The sequence below is a fragment of the Rhamphochromis sp. 'chilingali' genome, assembly GCF_963969265.1.
Source record: "Rhamphochromis sp. 'chilingali' genome assembly, chromosome: 2".
NCBI lineage: Eukaryota > Metazoa > Chordata > Actinopteri > Cichliformes > Cichlidae > Rhamphochromis > Rhamphochromis sp. 'chilingali'.
In genome coordinates, this window is record NC_137930.1 from 49,067,108 (window position 1) to 49,080,397 (window position 13,290).

Sequence of the window (13,290 nt, forward strand, 5' to 3'; positions counted from 1 at the left end):
TGAGGAAACAGCAAAGAACGACAGAGGTTCATTACTAACATCACTGGACAAATGAGTATTTTGCAACATAAAGGCACAGAAAGTGCATAACCCAATCTTTATACATGTCACAAAGAACTTAAAATTCTCAGACAACAGCAGATACAGAAACGGTGCATTTTTCTGTTACTGCAAGTCACATATATAAAGTATAAAGTGAACAGGCAAATCAAGGATCAAAAGCACAGTTATATGTGCTATATTAAATTGTGTGTAGAGGCATGTGAAACAATGTAATTGTTATGATATTTTGATACCACGGTTAGCATTTACAGAAGATTGTTTTATACAGGAAAACTGTTACTCAATAAGGTCCATCTACTAGTTGTTTTTCTCTTTCTCTGTGACCCAAGAATTAATGTGTAAGACTCACAGGCTGGTACCCCAAGGTCGAAAACACCACAGAGACGAGACCACTTCCTTACTCCCATCCTCCCTTCCTTATCTCTTAGAAAAAGGCTCGTTAAAGGCCAGGTGGTTTGTTTCAGAATTCACTAATGAAAGAACTCTGTATTCTGTGTATTTTGCTGGGATGATCATAAATTGTAGCTGAGCTGATAAACTACACACAGGATACTTCTTTGCTCACAAGGCAGGAAGACGTTTCCTTATTTGGTCTGTACCGGTTTGAACTGGGAAAGCTGACACACGAACCTTTTTTTCCTCTATATAAGCTGTTATGTACTAAATAAACCTTTGAGTCGATTGGGAAGGCAACCTAAAGCAGTCTCTGTTTTCTTGTTCTCCCAAGCTGCTCCCGAGCTCGTACTAACACGCTGAATGGCATACCTGAGTGTTACTTTAAATAATTAGGAATCTTAGAAGGAAAGGACAAAACTCTGCTTATCGCTCACGCCACGGAGGAAACCCGGGATGGCAATTTCCTTCAATTTTGGTGTCAGAAGTGGGATGACTGACAGAAGGTAAATATGCGTCTTTCATATTTATATAGAGACCTATTATACCTCTCTCAGTGATCGATCCATAAAAAAACGGGATATGCTGACGAAGTTTCACTTAGTGATCCAGAGAGATACACTGACTGACTTCCTCAGTCCCCGAATAAAGTAAATTAACCCTTGTGTGGTGTTGGTGGACACAGGAAGTTGCCTGTTGTCTTGAATATTTTAATTTTGTTTAAGTTGCTCACTCAGAAAGAGTGACACAGGAAGTTGCCTGTTGTCTTAAATACTTCTCGTTAAGTGAGAAGTTGCTCACCAAAGAGTGACACAGGAAGTTGCCTGTTGTCTTAAATACTTCTCGTTAAGTGAGAAGTTGCTCACCAAAGAGTGACACAGGAAGTTGCCTGTTATCTTGAAACGTACGTTAAAAAGTGAGAAGTTGCTCACTCACAGAAAGCTAGTAAATAATTAAATTTAATTTTGTTAAAAAAAAAAAAAAAAACGAAAGAAAACTGAAAACGGGTCTCACAGATCCGATTACCATACAAGGGTTAAAAGCAGTAAATTAAAAGCAGAAAGACACAGGAAGTTGCCTGTTGTTTTACGAGAAGTTGCTCGTTAAGCGAGAAGTTGCTCGCTAAGTGAGAGTTGCTCACACAAACAAAAAATTGCTAGCAATAAATTTAAAGTAACCTCAGCTGTGCCGCAGCGAAAATACTAACATAAATCCTCCTAGCGTGTAAACCCCTCTGGAAATCACTGAACATGGGTCAGAATTATTCAAAGACCACAGACAGGTCCGATAAAAAATCAAAATTACCTGTAAAACCAAAAAAAATTAAATTTAAAGTCTCAAACAACAGCTCAGTACGACTCCCATTTCCAGTTACGTGTAACCCACGTCCACGAATCGGCGAAGACTTCCATGATTACGTATCCAGAACATGCGGGAGTGCTTATGTGACTGACTTTGTTTACAACTTACGGACTGTGAGTACAATGCATTCTAATCTCTTTTCGGAGCCTTATCCCGAACGATTATCGCCAGAAACCAGGTCAGTAGAAATGTTGAATATCATTTGTGATAAGAAAAGTAGTCTGCTTAAAAAGTCCTGTAGAAAATATGATAGAATGCCGCGACGTGATGCATCAAATGTTACCGCTATGGAAAAAGGGACCGGAACCAGGTGTAGATGCTTTAACATCAAATAAAACTAGTGCAGGCTCTAGCAAAGAAAATAAATCTACTGCGGGAAAAGCTAGTCTTGCATGCAATGCATTCCTGGAGTAACCGAGTCACAACTCATAAGAGAGATAGGTGAATTAGACCCAAAGCATGATAAAGCATCCACAACTGCAGAGTTTTTGTGGGTAAATAATGACAAAATCACCAATTTCTTTAAGAATCTAAAGAAATTCCTGCTAACAATGTCCAGAGACAAAATTGACTTAAATGCAGTAACTATGTGTAAACAGAAGCCTGATGAATCTATCCTAGTATTCATAAAACGCTTTATGCACTGTTGGACAAGCTAGAGGTGCAAATTTAGCTCAGTTTTCCAGCAGCCGCAGACACCCAAAGCAAAAATGAATTTGTGTATTTAATTTAACATAAAGGGTGAAATGTTTGCTGACACTGATAACAGCTTATGTTTTCTCTGCCCTATGTACCGAGATGATGGAGAAGGAACATCCTCTGTGTCAGCTGGACCCTCAGCAGAGAATGAACTCAACATCCTTTTTGTCCGGTACTCTATGTCACACACTGTGCCAAAAAAACGTGTACAGACGCCACTAACAGGTAATCCCATGACTGGGAGCCACACTTTTGTTTCTCTCACACTGTTCAACAACATGATAACTGCTCACACAAGTGAAGGTCAAACAGTGATTTTGTTACATAACTCAGACATAGGTTACGAAATATGTCGTCACATAGATCTAACCTAACCTATCCACTGTACTATTTCTGCAGTTACATTGCCAGCTGAATACCAGAATATGACATTGTGGTCTAAAAGTGAGAATGATATAGGATTTATTGACTGTACACTTTATCACGTACACCTATTAAAACACAACAAGCCAGTATATGTCAAGCAACATCCCATTTCTGCCGAAAAAGCCGCAGCCCTAGATGTCATGATAGGAGATTTATTGACTACAGGAGCAATAAAGCCCACACTCCTGTCAATCCTGTGCCAAAGCCTAACAAACCTGGCGTATGGCGTTTCATACAAGACTTAAGGCAAATTAATGCAGTCAACATTCCTCTGCCACCTCTCGTTTCAGATGTTCACAGCATATTGACATGCATTGCATACACACTTTACCGTGGTGGATTTATGCTCCGCTCCTTTTTCTCAGTAAGACACACAGCCGTTATTTGCATTCACACATAGAAATAAGCAGTACACTTGGACTCGTTTGCCCCAAGGCATGATAGACAGCTCTGCTGCTTTCTCAATGGTGCTTCACTCCTCCAGGGCTGCACCCTGATCCACATGTGGATGACCTCCTCCTCTGTGCTGAAAGTGAAAAACTATGTCAAACTGCTACACACATGCTTCTCCAGCACCTCCAAAAGACTGGCCACAAAGCATCAGCAAAGAAAATGCAGTACTGTCAGACTTCTGTTCAATATTTGGGATTCACACTGTCTCACGGAAAACGTTCCATGACTGCAGACAGGGTCAAAGCTGTGACCTCTGTCCCTCGTCCCACTACACAGAAGGACATGTTGTCCTTCCTGGGCATGGTGAACTATTGCAGACAGTGGATACCAGACTGTTCTTTTCATGACCACATTCTGCGTGACTGTTGTAAAAAAAAGACAAGCCTCCTCGAATACTGTGGTCCACAGAAATGACTGCCTCTTTCAATGCATTACAGGGAGTGCTGACCTCCGCCACTCAAAGGTGCTGCCTGAATTGTTCAGGAATGCCGGCCTGCCTGAGGGCAGTAGCAGCTTGCTCTATCATGATAAGGGACTGCGAGAAGCTCACACTCTCACATGACACTATTCTACACACCAATCACCAGGTCACGACCATTGTAGCAAACATAACTAAACAACATATGCAAATCTCACTATAAAAGCGAGCAGCACACCTGATTCGCCAGCACATTTATTGATCCTATGCTGTGTTCTTCTGACCGACAGGATGGCTCAGACAGGCTTGACGTTCGTGACTGCATGACACGTATACAGGAATCCACAGCACCACGTCCAGATTTAGAGCAAACACCTATTCCAGACTCAGCCACGGTTTATGTGGACGGGTCCTGTTCAAGGCCGAGTGACAACTCATTTCTTTGTGGCTATTCAGTGGTAACAGTGCCTGACATCATACTAGAGGCTCACTCATTACCATTTCACTCAGCACAAAAAGCAGAGCTCATGGCTTTAATACGCGCCTGTGAGCTACATTTGGATAAGCGTATGACAATTTACGCAGACAGCCGCTATGCATTTGGCGTTGTGCATGACTTTGGCACATTGTGGAGACAAAGAGGATTTAGATCTGCTGATGGAAAATAAATTGCTAAATTCTGATTTTGTGCAAAGACTTTTTCAGGCTATACAGCTACCATCGGCCGTTGCAGTTGTAAAAACGAAAGGACACAGTACAGCTGACACAGACGAAGCAACAGGTAATGCCTTAGCAGACGTGACAGCCAAGGCTGCAGCTGCATCACAGCTCCCACCTCCGCAGGACGTATTATCTGTGCCCCTACAGCTGCCACTTGTTACACTCCCAGACTATTTAGGAACAAATGTTGATTTAAAATTCATACAAGAGCAAGCCTCTGCATGTGATTACACCTATTGGGAGAATAATGACTGTACCTTAGATGACAGAGATGGCCTATACAAAATCTTAAGGGTTTGATTGCCCTCCCATATTCCCTGGTGCCAGTCCTTGCCCGACATTTTCACTGTGTGAGTCATGTCGGACAAAGAGGGGTAATAGGGGCAATAAAATTAAGATTTGTAATTGAGAAAACATTGCATGCAGTAAAAAGCATATTAGCAACCTGTCTAACATGTGCGCGAACTAATGTAGGTAGCTCAAAAGCGAAACATCAGCATTTACCACAACCAGATTTTCCATTTCATACATTACAAATTGATTTTACACATATGCCAGCGCAAGGAAGCATCAAGTACTTACTGGTAATAGTGGATCAATTTAGTAAATGAGTAGAAGCTTATCCAACATCAAAAGAAACTGCAGAAGTAGTCTGTCAAAAGTTGAGCAATGAAATAATACCCAGATTCGGAATACCTCACCAGATTAACAGTGATAGAGGATCTTCATTCACATTAGAAGTAATTCAAAAGTGTGCTAAAACTTTAATGACCTGGGTCAAATTACTTACTCAAGTCCTGTGTGAGATTAGAATGACTCAATCTACAGTAACCAAATTATTTCCATTTGAAATAAGACTATTCCCAACACCATGGTCAGCTTCCAGAGGGGCACCGCTAGTAGAAGGTGATGTATATTGCATTGTCCACTGATGTTCACAACCTGGTAGAAAAACTGAATAATAACTATCAGAAAGTTTGTCTCTCTCAGCCTTTCCCCTCCACAGTTCCACCAGTGGAGACAAGGAGATGCATGTTGGAGAAGCCACTAAAACCAAGGACTCTCTGGGAGGCCGCGCGTGTTCCAGCCCCAGACTGTACTGGCAGTGACGAAGAACCAGCATCCTTACGGACGGACAACCTCAGTGGATTCATGCCAGCAGGGTTAAGACCAGCCCAATCGGACCATCTCAGGCGTCGGATCAAGCAGATGACATCTCCGGCGAGCCAGCGCCCGGAACTAGAGCAAATAAACACACACGGGTAGATGACATCTCAGGCGAGCCAGCGCCCGGATCCAAAAGTTACATACACACACGCAATCACTGATTAACACACAACGTCTGAAAGAACAACAACAAGGTACTCAAACATCCAGCAGGAACAGAAAGCCAAAAGTACCACATGATGTCTAACCTGATAAAGCCAGACTCACTCCATCCTGATAATGGAGAAAATGAAATGCCCATTGTCATCACACGACGCTTATTCTGTGTCTCTCGAACCTGGGACCAGGCCAGAAGACGACTGAAGAACTGTCTTTCTTATATATTTAGGTTATTTATCATATCTATCGCATTAACCTTAGGATTTCTCTTTGCTATTTTGTATTGTAGACTGCAACCATGTTCATATTTCTGTAGGTCATATTTTGCTGACTATACCTCATGCTCCATTTTGCAAGACACCTACTTAATGCACTCCTCACGTTCCCTAAAATCAGTAAATAGCAACATAGACGCCACTAATAAACCATTTTATGCACTCTCTAGAACAGGAGCTAACGCCTGGTATGAAAATGCCAGAACAGCCGCTCGTGATTTAGGAAACAGTAACTGTTATGTCTGTTCAAAGGCTAATCCAGAACAGGTAATAGTAGGATACCCCATATCCGGTTTCCCCCTCACTGAGGGACTAGAGGAAATCGGCGGAGATAATGCTCTCCTTAAAGACGATTTACAGTTGACTCTGAGCCCTCTCGACTGCTTACTTAGACACACACACACACCAACTAACCCTGAGACTCCATTAGGCGAATTATTGAAGTTATCTAATGACACCGCAGGGACCTGCGCCCCAATGAAACGCCCCAAGAATAGGTTAAAACCCTCACTGCCCTTAGGACAGATCCCTCTCCATTTTAATACTAGTATGATATGTCTGCGCAGACTAAAGTTAACTGGCCCAGACACACACATAGATTATACAAAGGATAACTATACATTCTTCTCTGACTCCCCAGGTGCACGCTGTAATGAGACATGGCTAGCTGTCTCTGTGGCTGAAGTTGTATCATATCTGGAGGAACACACACACAGTTCAAGTTCGAGCAGAGACTCGATCATTGTTCCCCCAGACGGTGTCTTAAATGATACTGACTGGGGGGAGTTAGTTAAATCACACATGGTCACGCGCCTAACTAGAGCAATCCCACATGCTTATTGGATGTGCAATAATACCCTTAGATTAGCTTTACCTGTTAATTGGACCGGTACCTGTGGTCTAGTAACCGTTGATGTATGCTGTACTTTCATTCCCAATAATACCGCCCCTAACGGTTCATTCACACAAGCTATGAATAGACTTGAAGCATTGAAGATAGAACTAATTGCCAATACAGGCCACGGTCAGTGGCTACATAAGTGGCTACAGGACACGTTTGGAAAATGGAAGAAACTAATTGTAGCCTTTGTAACCGTTGCAGCATGTTTTTGATGATTATTGTCTGTTGTGTGATACCATGTATACGCTCTCAGAATTTTTGATATTAAGCTTCCTCAAAGGACTAGTTACATTTATGATTTGTTTCACATTTATGATTTGTCTTTATATTATGTTATTACATTCTGTCTTTATACTATGTTATCATTTCATGATAAAAGGGGAGAACTGTTATGATATTTTGATACCACGGTTAGCATTTACAGAAGATTGTTTTATACAGGAAAACTGTTACTCAATAAGGTCCATCTACTAGTTGTTTTTCTCTTTCTCTGTGACCCAAGAATTAATGTGTAAGACTCACAGGCTGGTACCCCAAGGTCGAAAACACCACAGAGACGAGACCACTTCCTTACTCCCATCCTCCCTTCCTTATCTCTTAGAAAAAGGCTCGTTAAAGGCCAGGTGGTTTGTTTCAGAATTCACTAATGAAAGAACTCTGTATTCTGTGTATTTTGCTGGGATGATCATAAATTGTAGCTGAGCTGATAAACTACACACAGGATACTTCTTTGCTCACAAGGCAGGAAGACGTTTCCTTATTTGGTCTGTACCGGTTTGAACTGGGAAAGCTGACACACGAACCTTTTTTTCCTCTATATAAGCTGTTATGTACTAAATAAACCTTTGAGTCGATTGGGAAGGCAACCTAAAGCAGTCTCTGTTTTCTTGTTCTCCCAAGCTGCTCCCGAGCTCGTACTAACACGCTGAATGGCATACCTGAGTGTTACTTTAAATAATTAGGAATCTTAGAAGGAAAGGACAAAACTCTGCTTATCGCTCACGCCACGGAGGAAACCCGGGATGGCAATTTCCTTCAGTAATATTCAAGGAAAGACCGAAAAGTTGTGTTTTTCCTCCAAAACAATCTTCCAGGAACATAAAAAAATAAAGCAATTTAAACTTTGGAGATTAGATACAGGAAGAAGACACATATATATGATATAAAGGCAGTGGGGTTCTAAAAATGACTTTTTGGACTATCACCAAAGATTTAGAGCTCAATTCGTTTGGTTGCTTCACCCTCTTAAGATTGTGATGTAGTATGTTGTAGCAGCTAATACTGTGCTTCCCACCACAGTTTCTATTGTTAGTTTACAATCAGTGACTATAAGAAAAGAAATGGGTAAATATCAAATCTCATTATTTAATCCTACTTAGGGATGCATAAACTGCAAAACAAAACAACAAAGAGAAACTAGACTTGCAAGAAAGTCCACATTCTGGGCAAAAACATGAAGCAAATACACGTTTTTAAGCAACTCTGTTGTTTTATTAAATGCTTACGTAAAGCGCAGTGATCCTGCAGCTCCACAGTAAGGTCAGAGTGTTTTTTTTTTAAATCCAGGTCACGTACTGAATAAGTAGCAGCCCAAAAGACTGGTCTTAGTTTTCAACACAAACAGTTGACAGTGGGCATAAAAATCGTAACTTGCTCCCCACCCCCGAGCCGTAGACAAAGAAAATACAATTGGGTAAAATAACAAGTAGAAGAGAAAAAATGGAAGTATTAATAAAAATGAACAATGGTCTGCTGTCTGTTTCCATTGTTGTTATTTCTGTATTCACAAAAACAATAAACATGCTGAGGCAGCAGGAGGAAGACACATGAGAGAAAGCTTAAGCACGCTATCACTGACCACAGGGAGAAGGATGTTTGACTCAGATGCAAGAAAAAGAGCTGCTGTCATCTAAAGTGGAGAAAATAAGAATAAGCAAGACTCTGCACATGCTTTCAGAACATATAACTCTGTGGAAAGTTTCAATTCAATGTATCTTAGCATAAAAACGCATTACACAGCAAGGCTTTTATATTGTTCATCAGAACTTTGCCTTCATCATGTTGACAGAAGAGCGCTACGTATGGAGTTCATTTATCACTGAGTGGCTGCTTTAAGAACATCCACCAATAAATTTAAGTTGAACATGAAGTAAAATATACAAAAGTATATCAGTAGAACCCAAATAAATGTTGAAATATAAAAGGTGTAATGAAGGGAGGGCAAAAAAAAAAAAAAAAACATCAGGTCCAAATCTCTTTTTCATTTCATTTCATTTTAAAATCCATAATAATTGAAAACTGTAAAACCTTTAATGTGTCTAGCTGTACATTTGTGTACTGCTGTGTGCATACAGGCACTCTGTTCTTTGTGTGTTTGTCTGTGAGAAGATAATAAACTCTTTCTTCTTTTTACTTGTTTACTTCCGCTGCTTTCTGTTCCAGAGGTGAGAAGTGTTAATGAGGGTGCGCCAGCCCTTCCCACCCAATAACAAATAGCAGTCCACAAAACCCATCAATACTGTGATAGCGTGCACGCACAGATTTGCTGGTAATTATGTCCTCTGGATGTTCCTGAATCCACCCCCACAATCCCCCAGCTGTCCAACCCCTCCCTCCATCAACAACTGTCCTGCCCAGCCTCTGGTCCCCCCAACAGGAGAAGTAAAGACACTGTGAGCCTAAGCATGGGGGTTGAACCAATTAGAGGAAGAAATATACAGCACAAGAGACTGCTCTTAGATCACCCAAGCACAGTAGTGCCAGGCATTGTTTCTTAGCTCTCATCCAGAAGCTTACCGGTGTGTCAGCTTGAAGAGAAAAGACCACTGTCTACTTGCAGCTTGTTGAGAAGACTGTTGTTTCTTTTACTGTTGAACTTGGATAACAAGGATCCATAATGACAGAGGCTGCTTCTGTTCACTTCAAATTGGCACAGCAAATCTTTCCAGGAGGTCAAAATTGGCACAACAGATCTTTTGAGGAGGTCAAAAAAAAGGACAACTTTAGAAACAGGCCATTAACAGTGCTACGAGTAACCAAAGGGTTCCATAAACACAGTAAATAAATAAATAAATAAAAAATCCCTCCTCAGGATTTAACATCTTCTATTTGTTTTCCTGCTAGCATCAAGCAAATTTAGTGAAATGACCTCAATCCATTAGTGTGCTCTAGTGGGACAATTTCTCCTGAACAAAGAGGTGAGAAAAGACCCAGATGGTGGTGAGAAAGGCGCTGCCTCCTTCTCTCCCATAGGACACATGCAGATGGCAAAGTGGCAGAGCTGTTGTCATGGAAACCTTTTTTTTGTATTTCAGCTGTCCCTGGCAGGTTCTGACAGATGTGTTAAGCCTTGTGGGCAATTGGAATCGAGAGAACTGACCCCTTCCCACCTGTTTTCTGTTGTGAAGTTTGGATTTTTAGAGGCTCACAAAAAATAAAGATAAAAAAGTAAGGGAATCGGAGATGGCAAGACAGCCAGCCAGGAAGTAAACGTGATCAGTAACCTCCTTTTTGCTTATCCCGCTGTGTAATCAACGTGACATTGCAGGTGGAAAGCTCTGGGAACTTTCTTTGCCAACGGGCCCTAGGGCGAGCCGCAGGGATCGCCGGGTGACAGAGAAGCCCAGCTCAGGGACTTGTGATGTTCCCTCTCAGTCCATATCAGCCTCACACAGTCCAGCATGAACCCAGCTCCTGCACCATCCCCAGGATTACTTCCAATAAACAGCATTTGTAGTCAGCACTGTCAGAGCCTGGAAGAGCATAACACTTCTCTCATAGAAGAAAATCCATGGAAAATGTGAGAGTTAAAATGGTTACTTATATTTCATGACCCTTGTAGGAGTTTGTCAAGGGCCAATTTTACCCTTCTAGGAAAAAAGGAAACCAAAATATAATATATAAATACATGCATATGCTCATTCAGTTGAGCTGCATTTCATTTTATTTACTTAGCACTACTTTGCACAAGGCACATTACACTTTTATCCCACTGATAAAAATGAGGTAGGAAGAATGTCAAGGGCTGAAATATGAGTTAGATCCTCATTTAATTTTACAGAGAAATCCTCACTACAAGAAAACAGCAGAAGAATCGAGTCAAATTCTTGTGGCCATATTTGTAAAACTACTGATATATAAGTGTTTTGTAGCCACTGTCACAGTATTACAGTAGCGCTCGTAATCACGACATCATAGCACAATCAGAGCGTCAGTGCGATGTTAGACTGTTTCGCACACACAGTATGCTTCAGATTTGTCGTGCATGTCACTAACAATTCCAAGGTTAATGGCACCTGTACAGACAATGAAAGCATCCATGCTGCTTTAAGGCACTTCAGATAAAAGCACCTAGCAAATAACATATGTTTTGTTACAAGTGCAAACTCAGAGGGAATGTAGAGCATAAAGTGGCAGTGATTATGTTTTGAACTACATAATACAGAACATAATTGTTTGCAAATAGAATTTTCCTCCAAAAGAACTGAAACACCTTGATGTCCCAAAAGCCGGGATGAAAACAAATTAATGGCTCTGGTGTGAAAACATAAGGGAAGCACATGTTGAGTACACACTTTTATACAAATAGGCCTTTGCAGATTATGCTGAGTGCAGGTTTAGACAGCATTTACAGTGTATTCTGCTCAAGTGTTTAGCTGCAGACATCTTGGCACATTGCTTTTGCATCACTTTTCCACTCAAAGAAGAATAATGTCTCCCTTTTGCATCCATTATTAATCTAACTGACGGAGTTTGGTGAAACTACTTGCTGACACAGGTTGACATTACAATGCATGGGCTGCAGTGTCTGCTGCAGTGCTAATGCAAATTAGATGCAAAATACAGTACTGTTGATTCCTGATGTCGAGGCGATATTGGCTTCAAAAACCAGCCTTTAGGTTCTCCTCGTCTTATTATCAACTGGCATTGTGTTGAAATGTGTCTGCCAGGACGTAGCACACTTGATTAGAAGCCAATGAATGTGAGGGTGAATGGCCTCAATGCTGTTTCTTTGACTACTGCGGCAATGAAACTGTTCCAGACTGCAGACAGACAAATGAGGTCTGTGGTCACAGTTGTCAACAACTCAGTTTTTTGGTGCTGATTTTAGATCTTGAATTGCAGCTATTCAGACGCCAGCCAGATGTCCGTCTGTTGCAGTTTGTCAGCCACCTCTTAACCCCATTGGATGTGACATAGCATGTCATATTTCTTGATTTTAACAACATATCATATATACATTTTTTTTCTTTTTTTCCCTTCTTCTTTTCTTGCCAAAGGTCACAAGTGATACATGTGCTAAAACCCCTGACAGCGCCTGCATCTTTGTCAACGTATCGTTACTACAACAGAGACAAAGCTGTCCCTGCCCCGTGGGCCCTGTTCTCAGGAGACTGTTACTGTAGTTGTTGATGTGCATCTTGCTGTATGTTTGCCCGACTGTAGTAAAGAAACAATTAGCTAGGTAACCTCCTGTATACAGATTTGAAGATTTTGAATAGAGTTGAGTAGAATTTTGTTTATGGTTATTATCTTAATGATAACACAAATATAAGAAGATAACCTTTTGTTACTATCATAAAGATAAGTATACAAGCAATAAATAGATTAATAACTGTAACACTAAATTTTCTAATGTTATTGTCATACATGCATTTTTTAATTGTCTAGATTAGATTAGATTAAACTTTATTAATCCCTTGGGCAGGTTCCTCCGGGAAATTCAGTTTCCAGTAGCACAGCACCAACAGAAGTTGCATGTTACAGATACAATAAAGGGGAATGAGAGTAAGGATATAAGCATAAATATGCCATATATACATATACACATATATAAATACAGAATATATAATATAGATAAATAGAAATACCAGTGGATAAATATCAAGACCAGTGGATAAATAGGAATGCCAGTCTATTACTTATCTTCAAATTAAAACAGAAACAAAAAACAAAAACGAAACAAAAAACCAAAAACAAAACTGGATAGACTGTTGACTCATCTTTAACTGATTAACTTTATGATGAATATAGGGTAACATAAATATAACTCATTTGTGTCTAGCTGAAATAGATAGAGGTGGAAAACAGAAAAAAAAAAGTTATTCAATAACCCTGTTCTACACAAATGCAGGGCATATCCGCCTTATTCTGCTGTGTTAACTTTCATATATTCTGTCTTCCTGGTCACACAGCATGATATAAATAAGCTGGCTGTCTGACATCAAATATTTCTGTTAAAAAAAGTTTTTCAC

The 13,290-nt window shown here is 40.5% G+C and overlaps 1 long non-coding RNA gene across 1 annotated transcript; it reads left to right on the plus strand.

The window, feature by feature from the left end:
* The first annotated feature begins 285 nt into the window (after nt 1-285).
* On the plus strand, nt 286-7,902 carry LOC308393141. The gene is made up of 2 exons (XR_013970935.1): nt 286-1,996; nt 2,629-7,902. It is a non-coding gene; the product is annotated as an uncharacterized lncRNA (long non-coding RNA).
* Nucleotides 7,903-13,290: the final 5,388 nt, after the last annotated feature.